Raw genomic sequence first — 18657 nt, 5'->3', positions numbered from 1 at the left:
AGGTATGCCCCTCCTAGTCTTGTTAGACCTCTCAACAGTTTTCAATATTCTCTACCATGATATCTACTAAGCTTCTGGGCTGGGCTCATCTTTTATTACCTATAATCATTTAAAACATTTTAAAAGAAAAGAAGACAGAAGAAAAAAAGAGGCAAAAAAGCATGTTAAAAAAGGAGGTAAAAATGAAACAGTAAGTAAACAAGAAACTTACAGGCATCAAAGAATTAGGTTAACATTTTGAATGGTTCATGCATTTTTTTTGAATATCTAAATATTCTATGTGCATGCACGTGCATCTTTAAATCAGTGTTGACCTCTGATAGCTAGTCCTTGTTTGTTTGCAAAAAGTTTATTTTTTTAATACACACACAAACATAATTTTTTTCTGAACAAAGTATTGGCCAGATTTCAGATTTATACAACTTTTAGTTCTCTTCCAACACATTTTATATGTTTAAATTAATATATTTTTCCTTTTCTCTCTCATTTTTGTTTTCTAACCTTTATTTATGTTGTATATCTAATCTTACCCTTCGCTCTGAATTCTAGTCATTTATCAACTTCCCTCTCTCCCCCCCTTCTCATTACTCCCTCTAAATTAAACCCTTTATTTCCAAATCAATGGTTTTCAGAATTGGTATTTATAAAATTTTATATGTACTACTTATCAAACATTAAAATCACTCATATTTTTACAATTCATAGCAATTCATATAGTGTTCAACTGTTTATAATTTATAACTGTTATAATAAACCATAATCAAAAAAGGAAAAAACCTTAGTTAATCTTCATAACATAATATCATTTCTAATGCTTTAAGTGAATTCCATAATTACAATTAAGACTTTTTATATTTTCAAATTCCATTATTAATATTTAAGCCATTCAATATATTGTCAGCTATTTTTTTCTTTTCTCTTTTTTTCTTCTTTCTCTTAAAATCCTTTACCCTCTTTATTTGCCCTGTATTTCTATCCATTCTCCTCTTTCCCCTTTCCCTTGTTCTTATATTCTCACTGTTACTCCCAAAGTGGTCCTTTAACTTTGTATTTTTTTTCTTCCCCCTTTTTTTCCTCCTTGTCTCTTTCTGCCCTATTTTTGTCTATTCTCCTAGTTTGCACTGTTTCCAGTTGCTCTCCTTATTCCCCTTTTAATTATTATTCTTTTGCCACTGTTAATCCGAGTGTAATCAATTGAGTTTTTTGTTTTTTTCTCTCCCCCCCTTCTTTCTCCCTTTCTCTCTTTCCAACCTTTCTATTTTTATCATCATTAATTTTTTCATCATTACTCCCAGGGGTGGGTTTCAATTTTTTTTACTACCGGTTCTGTGGGTGTGGCTTGGTGAGCGTGGCATAGCTTGGTGGACGTGACTTGGTGGGCGTGGCAGGGGAAGGATACTGTAAAATCTCCATTTCCTCCCCAATCCAGGGGAAGGTTACTGCAAAATCCCCATTTCCTCCCGATCAGCTGGGACTTGAGAGGCAGAGAACCAGTCAGAATTTTTACTACTGGTTCTCCGAACTACTCAAAATTTCCGCTACCGGTTCTCCAGAACTGGTCAGAACCTGCTGAAACCCACCTCTAATTACTCCCCACATAATCATTTAATTTTTCACAATTAGTATTTTTTCCTTTATCTTCAATAACACTCTTGTTTCTTCTTCATAATTTCCATGTCTTCTTGGGTATATTCCAGCACAGTTCCCAGTTCATCCGATTTCAGTTTTCCAGGAGACCTTGTGATTATTTCCTTTATTTCCCGTTTTAAAGAGATATGCATCCTTTTCATCATTTCAATTATTTTCTGCGCCATTCTGTATTTTTTGGGTTGTTTTTCACCTTCCTTGATATCAAAGTCAAACAGCTTGCAGGTACACAAATCCTCCCCCAAAGTTCCCACCGGTTTTATCATTTTAAAGAAAAAGCTTTTTCCAAAACACAACTTAGTTGTAGTTTTTTCCTCCACCTGAGGGTGTCTCTCTCCAATCCACAATTCCAATAAACAAGCTGCAAATGTATCCATTTTGTTTTTTGTTTTTTAAAACCACATTTTACTTCTACTTCTTCCTTCTTTCTTTCCCAAAAATTCACTTTAAAGTCCGTGTCCAAATCTATTGATTTTAAAGTCCAATCCAAATCCAATTTGAAGGGAAAAGGGGAAAGTAAAAGGAGATTTCACAGGCTTTTAATTATAGTTCCCCCGATTCTTTCTTTTATAGACAAAAAGATGTTTTGAAAGTTCTCAATTATCCAAATCTATTTATGGGTTCCCCCCTCCCTTCTGCTGTTTTGGGTATCTCCACAAATTATATTCCAAAAAACCAAATTCCCTTTTGGGCTTTAGGGCTTAGTATTTCCATTTTATCTTTTCCTGCTGTATTCACATTCCCCATTCAATATGGCCCCTATCTCACTGCCGAGACATCTTTTGCCAAATTAAAGTTAATTTTATTTTCCAGTGAGTTGGCATTCACTCACCTGGCTTCAATATTCCATCCAAATCACCGCTCCTGCTCAAAATCTTGGTCCAGTTGCCCCAGCTTAATGATGGCCGCTATGGCCACCCACCGCTGACGCCATGTCAAAGAGTTTTCTCTGACCTCCGAGGAACTTGCTGGTTCCTCTTGGTCTTCCTAGATGCCTCTCTTTCTTCCCCGTCCCTACAGGACAGATCTGGTCCCTTGGCATCAGTTCATCAGCCCGGGATTTCATCAGAGCTCGCTATAACCCAACTGTCTCGCTGTGATGCTTCCGGTAAAATCCTCGGGTTTGTTTGTTTTAGACATATTCTATAAGTTATCCCCTATGAGGTACCTTGGTTCAAAAATTATTGCCCCATGATTCACCATTTCATCCAATTAAAGATCATGACACCAAGAGTTTAAATAGTGTATAGTTAGATGATATAAGCCGACAATTATCCGTTATTCTTTATTTTTATTTATTATTTATTTGTCAAACACAACAGTATATATAAGTATAAGCATGAAATAACCATACGAATTGGATACAGTCAAAGGGAACATTAGGACAGGAACGGTAGGCAAGCTGGTGCTCTTATGTATGCCCCTTATACTCTTATTTATGACATGTTAAGTACCCTTGCTTCTGGACCAAGCCTACTTCAACAGTGAGTGAACACTCAAAAATTAAATGAATTGGCTAAAAAATTAACATGTAAAAAATATAACAAAGCTTTTTTTCTTTTTTAATCAGCTCATTTGGAGATTTATTCTAGAATTCATGTGTTGCTTGTGTAAAATCAAGTTTTGACATATGAAGGGGAAGATTAATCAACTTGGCCATTAAAACTACGAATCTGAAATGCAGATATCACATAAATAAATCACAAAAATAGAGGAAAATCCTTGAGCTGGTGTTAATTTCATTCACATGATGAATGCAAATCAAAACCAACAGAAATGTAGGTGAAAGTTTAAACAAAATGTTCAAAATTGAAATTCCCCAAATGCTACATAAGCCTATTTTTGACATAATTTAGATCATGAATTGAATTCTTTTAAGTAAGCAATTATCAAGTTTTATTTACTATATCTGGTTATGTTATTTATAAATCATGACACTCCATAAGAAAACATGGAAGCTTAACGTAAAAGACCAAAATAAATGTAACTGAAAAACAGAACTGCAGATCATTCTTAGCAATACTGATTCCCACCACACCATAAAGGCTGAAATGTTACTCATTGTTATACTCCAATTAAATTTTAATTAATATGTCCTAGCAACCTTTGTTTTTATTTTTTGCACATGTCCTCAAGATATTGTCTACTTCTTCTTCCCAGCCTCTACCTTTTATGTATTTGGAAACCTATAGAGCCTTGTTCCTCAGCAGGCAACCTTAGGCCTATACTCTGCTCATGGCACTTTCAGGCAGGGGAGATCAGTTGGTACTACCTGGCCACTTTAGAATGGAATGGATACATATCCTCATTTCCATTTTCTGGGCATCATCCTCCAGAATAGCTTTTGCTTTGGGTAATTTATTCAAACCAAGCTTCCTTTTACCCCAGCAGACTTTTCAGCCTTACTCAAAGATTTGGATCCACTCAAACTGTAGCTGATCAGCAGTGGGAGTTGTTGTAAAACAGACATTTCTGGCTGTTGCTTCATGGCTTAGGATACACACAAACAGGTGCTATTTAGGCTATTTTGTATTGAGAATTGCATCCTTGCTCAAATAGGTACCACGGGGAGAAGGAACTCTACAGTCTGTATAAAAGGGCTCTCACTGCATCAAGCACTACCTCCTCCAATGAGTTGTTAGTGGACTACTTTTAAACACAGGTTTAGTGTCCTTTCAGAAGACTAAATTGATGTTTAAATATACTTGTCAAAATGATGCAAGAGAGGAAGGCTCCTATTTTATTATATGCCCCCTATTCATATTAGTTGTCAAACACAGAAATGCACATCTATCTGGTTAAACTATGCACATTCCCGTGTTTCTTAGAAAGAGTTTCCAAGTACGAATAGGGAAAAACTATTAGAAATATTCACAATGATTACTTGTCAATTCCGAACCTATATCTAGGTGGGGTAGCTGTCTGCAAAAAAACAAAAAGGAGCTGGTTGAAAATCTGGCCAAGTCCTCCAAGTGCCTGAGTCAAGGCCTACAAGCTGTAACACACCAACAGCTACCTAGCTTTAGTCTCCCCCTTGAGTGGCTAAGTGAAAACCAAACCAAGATCTATAAGCTTTAATGTCCCCATACACCGATAGCTTCTGCAGCATGGCCTGAGTGGCCAGGTTGGAAAGAGGCCAAAGGTGGACCAAGTGGGATAGATGGTGGAAATGGGGGCACTGAAGCATTCCTGTGGTTGACTGTAAGGATGAACAACCATGGGAGCACAGCAGTGGCCATAACTTTGAAACTGAAGCTTTTAAGTAGCTTTTATAGCTTTAAGTAGTTATGAGAGTGTCTCTCATAACACTGAACAGTTACTAAGTAATGGGTCATAAGTCAAGGGCTACTTCTATGTGTATACATGTAAGCAATAATGCGAAGCAATGGGTAATTTTAAGGAAAATGAATCTAAGGGAAGACATTTCCATTTCTTAGAAAGGTAGTCAAAGTAAAAAAAAACCGTAAGAGCAGATTGCCTAAGTAAGGATGTGAGTTATAGTCCGTATTTTCAGATTATAAAACACACCGGACTATAAAACACATCATGATTTCGAAGAGGTAAACCCCCCACACATCGCGTTTTTGCCCTCCCCAGTCCCCAGGAGCACTCTGCAGGCCTCCCAAACCCTCTGCACACCCCATTTTTACTAAAAAGGGCCTGATTTTGGTGAAAATGGGACGTGCGGGGCAGGGTTTCGGGAGGCCAAAAATGACTGTATTCGGTGTATAAGATGCACCAACATTTCCACCCTCTTTTTGGGAGGGAGTACGTCTTATACTCCAAAAAGTACGGTATGTATTGTGTTCACACTGTATTTGTGTTTCCTATAAAAATTCTCAAAGCAAGATATGAATGATTTTTCCCATTTCCCATCACAACAATTTACAAACAGTACACTTAGCTGAGAAATAAGAGTGTTTTATGATCCTGCAGTAAATTTCAAAGCCAAGTAGAATATACAAATATAAATCTCCCCAATCCAAGTCCACAGTATTCTGTCCACTAATAAAATCGCTCCACATGATAACACATTTTCTCATTCAGATACAATCTTAAACCGGCATTTTTCAATAACTATATGAAAATGCAGATCAGCACCTTTCATAGGTTACAACCTTCTGTGTAATTAGATATCTGTATCCTTGATTTCTGACAGCTAAGTATTATAACCCAGTTTTTCCATTGTCCTCTTACTGAGAAATTCCTTTTGGTTTTACAAACATTTTTTTTTTTTGCAATAATCTTGTATTCCCAACACTTATTTTTTGTAATTTTAAAAAAATCAGAATGATTTGAGGAAACTGTCAATTCTTAGCAAGTTCACTCTTATAATATATACTCTGATGGTTTTGTAATTAAATATATAACTATTCTGAACAGCAGTGAGTAACAAAATATTTTTGTTAAGATATGCTTGCTATTATTTCAAAGAGGCTTTATAAATATTTTATTTATTTTTATTTATTTATAATTTAATTTCTATACCGCCCTTCTCCCGAAGGACTCAGGGCTGTTTACATCTATATTTAAAAACACAAAATACAAACAGTAAATTTAAAACAGAATTAAAACCAAATATTTAATAGGCCGAATTAAACTAAAACGGTCATAGACTGACGTAAAACCCATTTAAAAATTTTGATTTAAAAATTACTCTTAGGCTAGTCCCGCACGATGAAATAATAAAGTCTTAAGTTCACATCTGAAGGTCCGGAGGTTGGGGAGTTGGCGCAGCCCCGGAAGCAGCTCATTCCAAAGGGCCAGTGCTGCCACAGAGAAGGCTCTCCCCCTGGGGACCGCCGACCAATATTGTTTGGTCGACGGCACCCTGAGAAGGCCCACCCTGTGGGAGCGCACAGGCCGTTGGGAGGCTATCGGTGGCAGAAGACGGTCTCGTAAATAGCCCGGTCCTAAGCCATGGAGCGCTTTAAAGGTGAATTGCACCCGGAAGGCTACCGGCAGCCAGTGCAGGCCGCACAGGATAGATGTTATATGGGAGCAACGGGGTGCTCCCTCTATCATCCGCGCGGCCACATTCTGGACTAGCTAGAGCCTCCTGGTGCTCTTCAAGGGGAGCCCCATGTAGAGAGCATTGCAATAGTCCAGGTGGGAAGTAACGAGGGCATGAGTGACCGTGCGCAAGGAGTCCCAGTCTAGGAAGGGGTGCAATATCTTTCTTTCCCTTCCTATTTTTATTAGTTCTAAAAGCAAAGATTTTCCAAAGTTGTAATTCTTCATGCACCAGGTAATATTTTATTTAATTTTGCAAATAAACATCTTAATTACCATGCCTGGATGGGAAGATAGCAACTCAAATTGCACAATTATTACCAAGGTTTTCAAACAAAATCTATTATTTTAACATGATAACAAAGCTATTTATTCATAAATAAAAACATCACCTTCAAAAGAAAGGTTATATTTAGAATGCTTTCAATTCAGCATCCCCCTTATATTCTTATAATGCAGTATATGGTAAGTAAAATTAGATAGTTATCTAAAACAGTATAAACACTCCCAAATGCTTTCAAAATTCAAGAGCACCGATACAATCTGATTTGACTCTGCTTAGCAGAATGTAAAATCAAAGATCCAAGCAACCGAGAATGAACACAATTCTCATTCTTTAGCTGTGATTACAAAAAAAAATATCAAAATGTACAACTTCAGTACATATAATCATATCTGATAAAGTAATGAAGCCTTAATCTCTTTTAACTGTAAAGAAGGTATATTATATGCTTGCTAATAACTGCTACCAGTATAAACAATCAATGTTTATATTCAGAAGAGTGTTTTTTAAGAAAACTATCATCATCTTTGAAATTGAAGGCCAGATCCTTTAAACAAAAAGGGGAAAATGGAACCTTTAACTAAAGCTGGAATTTGGACAATTCGGAAGCTTTTAATAATTGATTACAGATCATAAAAAGGGGGAAAGAAAAAAAACCCGGAGGATTTAAAATTTGACTTTGATGGAATATCTCCGACTTCCTTTTTCCTCTATGGATTGAAACTAAGTAAACTTTAAAATTAAAGCTATGGACTTTAAATGGGACTAATTGGAAAGAGTAAAAAATGAGTTGAAACGAAACAAGACCCAGCTCTAAGTAAAGGAAACAAAATGGATACTTTTGTTATTTGAGATTGGAATTGTGGACTGCAAAGTGGCACCTAAAGGCAGAAGAGGAACAAGCACTTTGGTCATTGTTGAAATCCTTCTATGGCTGTGATAAGACTGGTGAGAATTCTAAGGGAGGTCTCTATCAACAAGCTGTTTGACCTTCACAAGAATAAGAGCTACAACTTCATAAGAATGAAGCAGAGAACAACTGAAAATAAGAGAGACACACAAATGATTTTTAAGCAAGGAATACAAGAAATAATTACAAGACTGGATGGAAAATAAGATTCAGAAAAAACAACAGCTGTTTTAGAACTGACAGTGAATAAATAATTTATAATGTTAAAATATAAATTTAAAGGACTACACAGAGGTTAATAGAGAGAAATAAAGAGGGGGGAAGAGGGAAAAGGAGAATCAATAGAAATATAGGATAAGTTAAGAAAGCATGAAATTCTAAGTGAAAATAAAAATGGAATTGAAATAGATTTAAGATTAAAACTTCTAAGAGAGGAGAATATATAAGCATAAGCATGAAACTTTTTGAAATAAGAAAAATGTTTGCTCCTTTTTACTTTCTTTTATAAGATTAAGAATAATAACTTTAAAACCTTCATTGATAAAGAAATGATCGATAATGATGTTATGGAGATGACAGAATTGATAGAAAAATAAGATACACTGTTGTAAAGCAAAGAACTTTAAACAAAAACAAGAAGAGAATCAATATAGATTAAGATTAAAATATTAAAGAGATGAGAGTTAATGCATAAGAGATTTTTTGAAATAATGAATGTTAGCATGTATCATTTTTTCTTCTTTTTTGTATTTGTTTTTTCTTTTTATAAGATTAAGAATAATGATTTTTTTAAAAAATGTTTATTGAAATGTAATGAGATTATGATGTTGATGTAACAAAGATTGAAAAGAAAGACATTAGTAGATGGGAATATAGGGGTTTAACATAGATGGAAGAAATAAGAAAGGGGGGGAAAGGGGGGATAGACTTGATTAAACAGTTAAATTCAGGACAGAGGGTTAGACTAGAATTTTATATTAGAGATATGCAAATAGTGAAATTAAAAAAGGGGGGAAGGGAAATATATTGAGAAAATATACAAGATGGTAGGGGGAAATTGAATTGGATTTGATTATGTACCTGGCTGATATTTTGTTCAAAAAACATATTGTATGTGGTTTGTGTAAAAAAAAATAAAAAAAAAAGAAGAAAGAAAAATATCATCATAATTTGTTGATAATACTGTGAATAATTTCATAAATAAATACTTCAATCTCCATGTTAGAAACAACTGTGGAGGTAACTGACTTTCATTTTGTCAACTATTCCTACTCACGTGTCACAAATGACTCTTCCTATGTCTTGAAATCTAGGCCCTCTTTTTCAACAGTATCTAAAACATCCTCAAATATGTTATACATTACTCCTGATAATGTATTAGTTTCTTCTTACACCAGTTCATGCAAATCTTCCTATAACATCCTTTTTCATATCTTTCCTCTTTATCTTATTATAGCACACCAGATTTTCATGCCCAATGTTCCTTCCTTCTTTTATTTTACCCATTAGTTCAAATGGCTACAGTATGCAATAATTCTAAGCTATACTAAAAATGAAGCCAGCAACAGGAAGCATTAAGCAACCATAAGCTATGTGGGTTCATAATACAAACTAAACTTCCTAAATTAGTATTTTCTCTGCAAATTGTACTGTATTTGGATTCCAGGGGGAGTAACTAGAATGAAATATAATTTATTAGAGTCAACAAATAAACATATATTAGTATCAAATAAAATATCTAACCTCCACTCTAGCAGTAAAATTAACTTTTGAGGTAAATTATGGCTTCTTATAGTATTAATTTTACTGCTAAAGCATAATAGAATGCACAAAGTTTAGTGCATAAATCACAGAAATAATATGCTTCTTTGTATTGGGGACCCCATTTTGTAAGAAATAATGCTAATCTAATTATTCTACCATTTTTATAGTTCAATTTTTGTAGCCTTTTGATCTCTCAAAAGCTGAAAAATACTTTTAATATGCGTTTGTAAATTAAATAAAATCTGGAAGATATTTCAGTATCTGATCTCAAATAAAAGATAATTTAGATGGAGATCTAAATTAGAAAGCAACTTCATTTATTTGAATTATTTATGTAATCTGGAGTCAAGAAAAAAGACAAGTGGCTATAATCCTTAACAACCTGGAAGTACACTTCTTTAAAATGCAATTAACCCCCACATGTTTCTAAAAACTTTTTATAAATAAATAACAGCATCATATATTCGACTGCATAAAATAAAACAAAAACTTGTTTGTTTCAACCTCAATAAAACAGTCCAACCTGAAGCTTTTGGTAAAATGTGTTTTCATATTCTGACAGAATAAAACTTGAAATGGCTAGGTCAGTGATGACTAACCTTTTTGCCGTCGCGTGCCAAAAGCGGGGGGAGCACGGGGGGTTGCGTGCGTGCATGCTCACACCCATAATTCAATGCGCCCGCATATGCATGCGCCATCTCCCACCTGCCCCTTGGTTTGTTGCACGTGACAGCAAAAAGTTTACTGTTGGGCCCATTAGGCTCTTTTTTCGCCCTCTCCAGGATCCAGAGGCTTTCTTGGAGCTTGGGGGGGCATAAAAGTAGCCTCCCCCCCAAAGGCCCTCTGGAAGCCAGAAACAGCCCATTTTCCAACTTCCGGTGGGCCCTGAAGCTCCGAAAATCAGCTGGCCGGTGTACACATGCGCGCTGGAGCTGAGCTAGGACAACGCTCGCGTGCCCATAGATATGGCTCCGTGTGCCACCTGCGGCACCCGTGCCATAGGTTCACCATCACGGGACTAGGTATTTCATTGAAGTAAAACTGAAATGTTCCAAGTATTCTAATCATAAGTAACAACAGAAATAAATTTGAGCCTTATTATATATATATTTGAGTTATCACCAAGATCAGAAGAGCGAGATAGCATCTACAGAGACTATCACCTATCTGCCAAACAACTTCCAGAAACAAAAACTATTAAAACAAATTGATAAATGAAACAACGATAATACTTTATCATCCAATGAAAAATCAATTTAAATTAGAATCTCTTTATCAGAAAAAAATACCATACTTCAACATAATCCTAAAGTATGAGCTAGCAGTTACAAAATCGAAGCCTATCTTTTTATTCCTTTCAATTAATGTCCTTCCTGTTCCCAATTTTTAGACTATGCCATCCAACCTACTTAAGAAAATAAAGCAGCAAACTTAATTTTTATTTATTTTTGCACTTTCTCTATATGAGAAGGAACTCAACTCTCTAGACATCTTTCCCTCCTGTCCATATTTCATACAAAGCTGAACAAATCAGCTCAAACCATATGTGTTTCATCACTGAAATAGGAAAGTCACTGATTTTTAATCTAAAGATACAGACTTTTCCTTCAAATCAATGTAAGGTTATTTTAATTACAGGTATATATTGATTCTTAAAAAATAATGATTTTGTATATGACCTACCGGTAATTAAATATTTTAAAACTGTATCAAACTTGAAAATAAGACGCTAACCATGAGCTGCCTCTTGTGCCATGTGGAAGTTACATCGCTATTTGTTCATTTATAGTTACTGAGACAAACAAATTGACCAGGAGCGCCTAAATGTTTGCATTTATCTATACAGTAACCTGCATCCTATCAACAGAGAGTGTACAGCACAGTGAAGATGCCACAACTGCTTTAGCACATACACCAATTGCAGACAATCTTAACCTAATTCCCCCAGTGTTTCAGCATACAGGTAGCCCTTAAATTACAAATGTAATGGAGCCTGCCCACTCTATTCATAATCCAAGGATTTGTTGGAGTGAATCTCGTACCTTGAATGGGATCACTCCCTCCTTTCGCCCACGCATTCGCTAATCAAATACGAGGCTCAGTAAATGCACATGAGGTATTTCAAGGTGGGGAGGCCATGGGGAGGCCTAGTGATGGAACAGGCTACCTAAGACCATCCAAGGCCTTCCTGACCCACTGAAATACCTCATGCTCTCCATAGTTACTTTTCCCCACCCACCCAACTGCAGTGGCGGGTCACTTACCTTGTGAAAATCTAGCAGTCTCCTCTTCAGCCTCTCAGCCGTGCGTGCCCACAAGATGCTCTGTTTGGGCCTCCACAGGCTTCGCCTGGCACATTGCTGGCCAAAATGGAGCTTATGAGCGGTGGATCTGCCCCTCAGAAGCTCCGTTCAGGCATCCAGAGGCCTCGCCTGGCACATTGCCTGTGTCAACTTGCAAAGCATCCCGGGTCTGCACATTGTCGGCTGAAATGTTCAGGCATCCAGAGGCCTTGCCTGGCATGTTGTGGATCCACCCCAGAAGCTCCATTTCTGCCAGCAACATGCTGGGCAAAGCCTCTGAATGCCCGAATAGAGCTTCTGAGGGGCAGATCCATCCCTCAGAAGCTCATTTCAGCTGGCAATGTGCAAGATGAATGTTGCAGAGCCTCTGCAGTTATTCATAACGGCGAACAACTGCTGTAGTACTGCATGATTCATAGTTTCAGGACTTGTTCATAAATGGGTGGGGGGGGGCTTATCGCATAACTTTGAATGTTCGCTAAAGTATTACCTATATTGTTATCTTATGGATCGATATCACTGACATTAACACATGGGTCTTTTATTTCTAAACCATATTACCAAATGGTTTGCATGATGATGTACAAAAGGCAATAAAATAATTTACTAGAAACAGCCATCAAAAGATACTAAAGCTAAAGCAAATTGAGATTAGGGAAAAACAAAAGCACTCACTAGAACAGAGCTGAATGTTAGATATAAAGAGAAAAAGGTATTCCAGAGCACAAATCCTTAAACCAAAAAGAAAGATTAACTACATCATTCTGGAAAAAGTTACAACTGCTTTCAGGCAATGCCAACAAGTTGGAATGGAACCTTACACAATCTCTGAAGCAGTTCTTTCTCTTTTTATATTTTCTCTTTCTCTGCATAGCCTTTCCTAAACTGGATAAACATATTTGTCATTTTAATGCAATTTCATGGATACAAATGTGGTGAAACTAAAAAGATAAAATAGTTGAATTTAGAAAGTCAGATAAATTTAAAAAAAGATTTACAAATTAAATGTTGTGTTACACACAAAGTTTATTACTTAAGTCATAAATGGCTTTGCATTATGCGGGGTGGGTGGGTTCTTTTTGCATTTGTTATAAAAGGGAAACTTTTTATAAACTATGTATAGGACACCATACTGCAAGCTAGGAAATGTGAATGTTTATCCAGCACATCTAGAGATACTAGAATACAAAAAAAGATAGTTCAGGATCTGAAATTAAACAAGGGAAGAACATTAGCTTCAAATCTTGAATATACTAAAAATCAATATATGTTACAGGTTTATGAAACATTTGAACCTGTTGTTTAACATGTGTTGGACAGGTTGATCTAAACAGGTTGATCTAAAGCAAACATAAATAATATTATTTCTATTATACAAACCAAATGTTAGGGCAAAAAAGTTCTGATTCTGAAAAGACTGAAAATGATTAAGGTAAAAAAGATTACTTGGTTAGTTGGACCAATGGTCTAACTTAGTTTGGGAAATTTCATAGGTTCAGATCCACAGCACCGCCAAAAAGAAACTTATATTAACAATATGTAGCATCTGAGCTTGGAATAGACACATCTGTGTTACAGAGAACTAACTGTAACATGTTCAATGACCTCATCGATATCTAAAGACATAATCTGCAAGTACGTATGGGAACACAAAACATCCATCATATTTGTTCAACTGTTATTATCTCAATAAGGCTTCTTTGAATTACATAAGCCATCTAAATTAAAAACAACCTTAATTAGATATTTTGTTCAAAATATAGAACAGTTGTAAACAGAGATTGACAGCCTACCCTAAAGTCTAATTAAAGGAAGATCAACATGATACCCTATTAGTAAGAAGAAATTTAGAAGGGCTCATTGGAGTGATCCTAATTATTCAAGGCTGCAAAGGAACAGAATTTCCAGATGTCCCATTACTGTTAACAGTTTTTCTTATTCAGTAACATGAAAGGCTCTCCGAACACAAAGGACATTCTATTTTCAAGCAGTATAACATAGATCTCACAGACTTTATGTTTTAAAAATAAGAACTGAAAGAAGGGGAAAATGCATAATCCTTGATTGTCAATATGGAAATGAGATCACATCCTAAACTATTTTCAATAGTTTAAACTTCATGGCAAAAAAATCCTGCATGAATTCACATTTCACAATCCAAAAGATTTCAGTAAACAAAGAGAGGAAGGAAGGGTGGAGCAGCACCACACAAGCAAACATTTGCTTGGTAGTTTGCTGTAGAAGGACACTGTCAGGAAGTGCCATTACATACACCATTGTTTCAGCTACAAGCCAAAAACTGAATAAATAGCATACCAAAAATGTAAAATGGAGACTAGAAATGATTATTATAAAATATGCATTGTGACTAGAAGTATACATTTACAGAAATTACAAGGAGAACCCACATGCTCCAAAGCTGCAACAGAACCTTTACCATGGAGTAAAGAAGCTACAGACTGTAGCCAAACTGGAAAGTAATATGACTATTTTACACACACTGTCAAAAGTGCCTCCCACATCATTTTGGGAGATATATACCATATATATACCATTCATATAAAACAAAGGAAGAAATCTTAAACACGTAAGTTAAATATTACTTATTACTCTTGGTAAGGTTAATGTTTATACAACATACCCAAATATAAAAATTACTTGATATGTATATTCTTGTACCGTATTAGTATGTATTACTTGTTTACAGAGCATATCTAAGCAGTTGTTGTCTCATGCCATTCAGTGCTAAATAATATACAAATTAATACTTTGAAATGCTAATTATATTGTTTTGTTCTGTAAGTTAAAATAATCATACTGTCCCATATAATTTTGCTTTGACCCAAGCCTTAGATGCTTAAAGCAGTGTTCAATACAATGTGCAAAAATAGGAAACCTCAAATAATCTTATAATAAATGTATAAGAAAGATTGGCAAAACACTGTAAAACCTTACCATTTAAATGGAATAAGTTTAGTTATTTAGTTGGAATTACCATAAGAATGGTACAATAAATTCAACAAAGAAATAGAACGATAGGGGAAAGAGTCAGATTCTTTATAAAGTTCTGTATTTTAGTCTATTGCTGTCCATTTCTAAACTTTGTTTCATTTTTAACTCTATATATTGCTTAGCTATACCCAATAAAATTAACATATAGGATAATATTCCAGGACATCTTCCGGTCTTACAAATGTTACATTATTAAATTCAAAAATACAAACTTGCACAAAATACATTATTCTCAGAGTATACTGTAATTTATAAAGCTCCCTAACCGGATGAGTTTACAGTTAATCATAAGAAATCATAAGAAACGTAAGTTTTATGGGAAAGAGGATTTGAAGAAGCCAAAAGCAAGTCCTTCATAGAATTGTTTAGACGGCAAATCCAAAAATATTGGTCAGTAAGAAATAAGGAACACTTGAAAAAAGATTACAAAACAAGGAACTACAGAATTATCATGTCAGAGATCTTAGTCATAGTAAATGGCACTTACAAAGATAAAACCTGAGCCAACCAGTTGAATGAACTTTGCTTCCAGGCTGTTGACTTTTAAGTATAATTTATATTCAGGATTGGCCTTGGAGCAAAGTCCACATTTTGGATAAAGATGACTGCTGCTGTGAAAGAAGGGTCAAAGAGGCCATCTATGTCAAAATTGAACAGCCCTCTCTCAACAGAAGGGGAAGGATACGGCATCATCTATCTCCAGTCCACAACAGAGTCATTTCAACAGTTCCAAGAAGGCTCCACACCCATTTGCACTTCTCAGGTGACCATGAGGACACAGATAGACCTCCAAGTGGCCTCAAGGACTCTCTAAAACAGAGGTCTTCAAACTTGTCAGATTTAAGACTTGTGGACTTCAACTCCCAGAATTGCCCAGCCAGCATAAATGGCTGGAGAATTCTGAGAGTTGAAGTCCACAAGTCTTAAATCTTACAAGTTTGAAGACTTCTGCTCTAAAAGGATGCAAATGACCAGCTGTCTGCAAGGAGTATAAATCCTTCCATTCCCCACCATCCAGTCAGAGCTGAAGAAGCTTCTTGTATGAGAAGTAAAACATCTTCAAAGAAAAACCAGAAAGTCCAGTTGCCTCTTGAAAAGCACTTTTGGGACACTTGGATGACTGAGAATCTCTATAGATGATTGGCCTCACATTCAGTAGAGATAGCCAAGTTCAGGTAACAAATAAGTCAATTATTTAGATTATATCTGTGCTACTATATGGAAGAGGAAGCTTAGATATTCAGCTCCACACACACACTCAAATATTTTGGATACACCTCTTTTTGTTTACCTTTTATAAAATGTCAAAGTGGATCATTTTAATCCAATCATTACGACTCTTTTACCTTTTCACATGCCATTAGTATTCTAGAAATTTTGGTAATAAAAGGCAGCTTGCTTTGGGGGAGGGAACAGGCGTTTCACACGTGCGAAATTAAGAGTCAAGCGCAGAAACAGAGGTTCTTGTTTTAAAAAAAACAATGAAAGATTTGCTGAGAAAGGAAGCACTTTCTTCCTTTCTTCTTGAAACCAACGTAGAGTGGCTTACAATAGCCAGAGGCCGCTACTTGGGGCAGTACCCTAAAGGCGGGAAGTTGGGAAATGAGCCTCCCCCCCTCCTCGGCAAGATGACTCTCGAAGTGGGCCAATTGCGGGCAAGTACCAGCCACCCCGAAGACCGCGGGAATTCGCGTTTCTTCTTCCACCAATGCAATCAACAGCAATGTCCTGAGCCACGGGGCTTTTCCCCGCAGCCACTACGAACTCTTACTATGTTTAACAGAATCCCCCCTCCCCATTTCTTTTGTTTTTATTTTTGCCGTTGCTAGGATTTCGGACCTATCTCAGGAGAAGGCAATCGTGGCAGAATTCAAGAACCAACCTTTCCCTTGAGACCTGTTCAGGTTCTTTACAACCAACAATGGGGAGAAAGCAGTACTGGATACTGATACGATAGCAACCTCCCCATATATTGCCTCGCAACGCCGGGACACCATCGGCGTAGCACCCCTTTGACGTTTTCATTCGCAGGAGCTATCGCACCCTGACCCCCGCCTCCCTCTCAGTGCTGCAATTAAGGGCGGGGGTCCATCTGTTGTCGCCACGCATCGCATTTCCCACGCATTTTCAATACGAGCTACAGTCCTGCCAGCGCAGGTGGCGTCATTCTTGTTTCAATACCCGCACAGCATCATATTGCCTTGAGGCTTGCAAGCGCCGTTCACATTCAGTAGTCTACACTGAACTCAGAGGGACTGGACGTTCTTGATAAGCAATAACAAAATGCTGTAGCTCTTGCCCTTCCCCTTCCCTCAGTAGTCACCATCCCCATACGAACACACGCCTCTGGCAAGCCACGCTCCTTCCTCCTCCCACTAACCAGAAATTAAAGTACCTTTTTTTAAAGTAGAATCAGTTCCACAAAGTGCAGAGCTAAACAATGAAGTTGGCTGCCCTGGGGCAGAAGGCGAGACCACCAGCAGTACCTCCTACCGCCTCCACCACTGAAGTTCGCCTTTTGCCGCGGCTTGTTTTGATGTTTCTGATCCTCTCTTTCTATCCCATCCTCAGCCTCTCGAGCACTTATAAAGCTCCCAGCCGTCGTCGCTGCAGCCGCTACTGCTGTCGCTGCTCTCACTTCCTCTTCCTCCCTCCTGCTGGCCGGAGGCACGATTTGCATTTCCAAGAAGCTACTAAAAATTATCTAGATAGGCGCGAATCTCAGTGGGGAAGAAGAATTAAGTCATTTGGGGATTTCGTGCTATAAATTTCGAATCGCAATCTCACCCTTAATCATTTACTGAAACGTAAATTGCAAAGAGCTCAGTAAAATTGGGACAATCTTGTCCAGGACACGATACAATCAAATTCGCCTGCATTTATGTATTGTGTGTGTGCGTGTTTCTGCCTTTCTAATTAAGGTATATCTTGAAATGTTCTAGAGTAAATTCTTAATATATATGTGCGTGTATGTGTAAAAACTGTTGTATTGATCGACTTGTGATCTTGCAATAGGATGTTCTGTGCTAGTAACGGAAAATCGCTGTCAAACATTATCTCAAGCAGTTTTCAGCTTCAGAACAGTATCGCTATTCAGAAGATCTCCAAAAGAGGGCGGCACTAAATAAAAACAGTGAAATTAATTCTTTCCATTTAGCTCCAGGCTTAAATTTCTAATTAATGTTGCGATTACAAAATGTATTTTGCTAGCTACTAGCAGAGGTGGATCCTGTAGTGCCTAAAACTATTGCCAGCAGCATGTAATTTCTAAATTACAAAATTTCAGCTGATTTTCCCAGTGCAAGTTATTCTCAATAGAAGTTTAGGAGGTAGAGAGGACTTCTTTGAGGATGTACAGTAACTTTAAATTACAGGTTGAAAAGCTGTGTCAGATTTTGAGCTGTACATTGAATTGTTCAAGTTAAGAATAGCTGCTTTTATTATGATCAGCTCATTAAGCTGGCTGTTTCTGCCATAAACATTAGATGAGGAAGCCTAAAGTCATAAATTGCAAGCATTTTTGACATTTCAAGTCATAGATTACTTTCTTTATATTGAATACTCAAATGAAAGAGTCAAGGTGAAGAATATAGGCTTCACTCAGGTCCACCGTCCATGAAGGAAAAATAGTTTATTCCGATTGGCTAAGCCATCTAAAAGGGCAAGCTGTCAGACAGACAATTGCTAGGTTATTGCTTGTTGCAATAAAGAGTTTGAAGTTGAAG

At 36.7% G+C, this 18657-nt stretch overlaps 1 protein-coding gene across 4 annotated transcripts in view; it reads right to left on the bottom strand.

Moving 5' to 3' along the window:
* Positions 1–17576, bottom strand: part of ELMO1 (engulfment and cell motility 1) — a 499623-nt gene extending 482047 nt beyond the window's left edge. The window contains exon 1 of one of the 4 annotated variants that reach the window (XM_058179684.1): positions 17328–17576. The gene's annotated coding sequence lies outside the window, so the exon portion shown is untranslated. Of the gene's footprint in view, positions 1–11881; positions 12184–15419; positions 15514–16814; positions 17213–17327 lie in introns of those variants that run through there. The other 3 variants (XM_058179685.1, XM_058179687.1, XM_058179686.1) reach the window with 3 other exon arrangements.
* Between the last annotated feature and the right edge of the window lie 1081 nt (positions 17577–18657).

This window comes from Ahaetulla prasina, chromosome 4 (assembly GCF_028640845.1).
Source record: "Ahaetulla prasina isolate Xishuangbanna chromosome 4, ASM2864084v1, whole genome shotgun sequence".
NCBI lineage: Eukaryota > Metazoa > Chordata > Lepidosauria > Squamata > Colubridae > Ahaetulla > Ahaetulla prasina.
The sequence above is the reverse complement of the archived record's forward strand: the minus strand, read 5'-3'. Positions and strand labels throughout refer to the sequence as shown.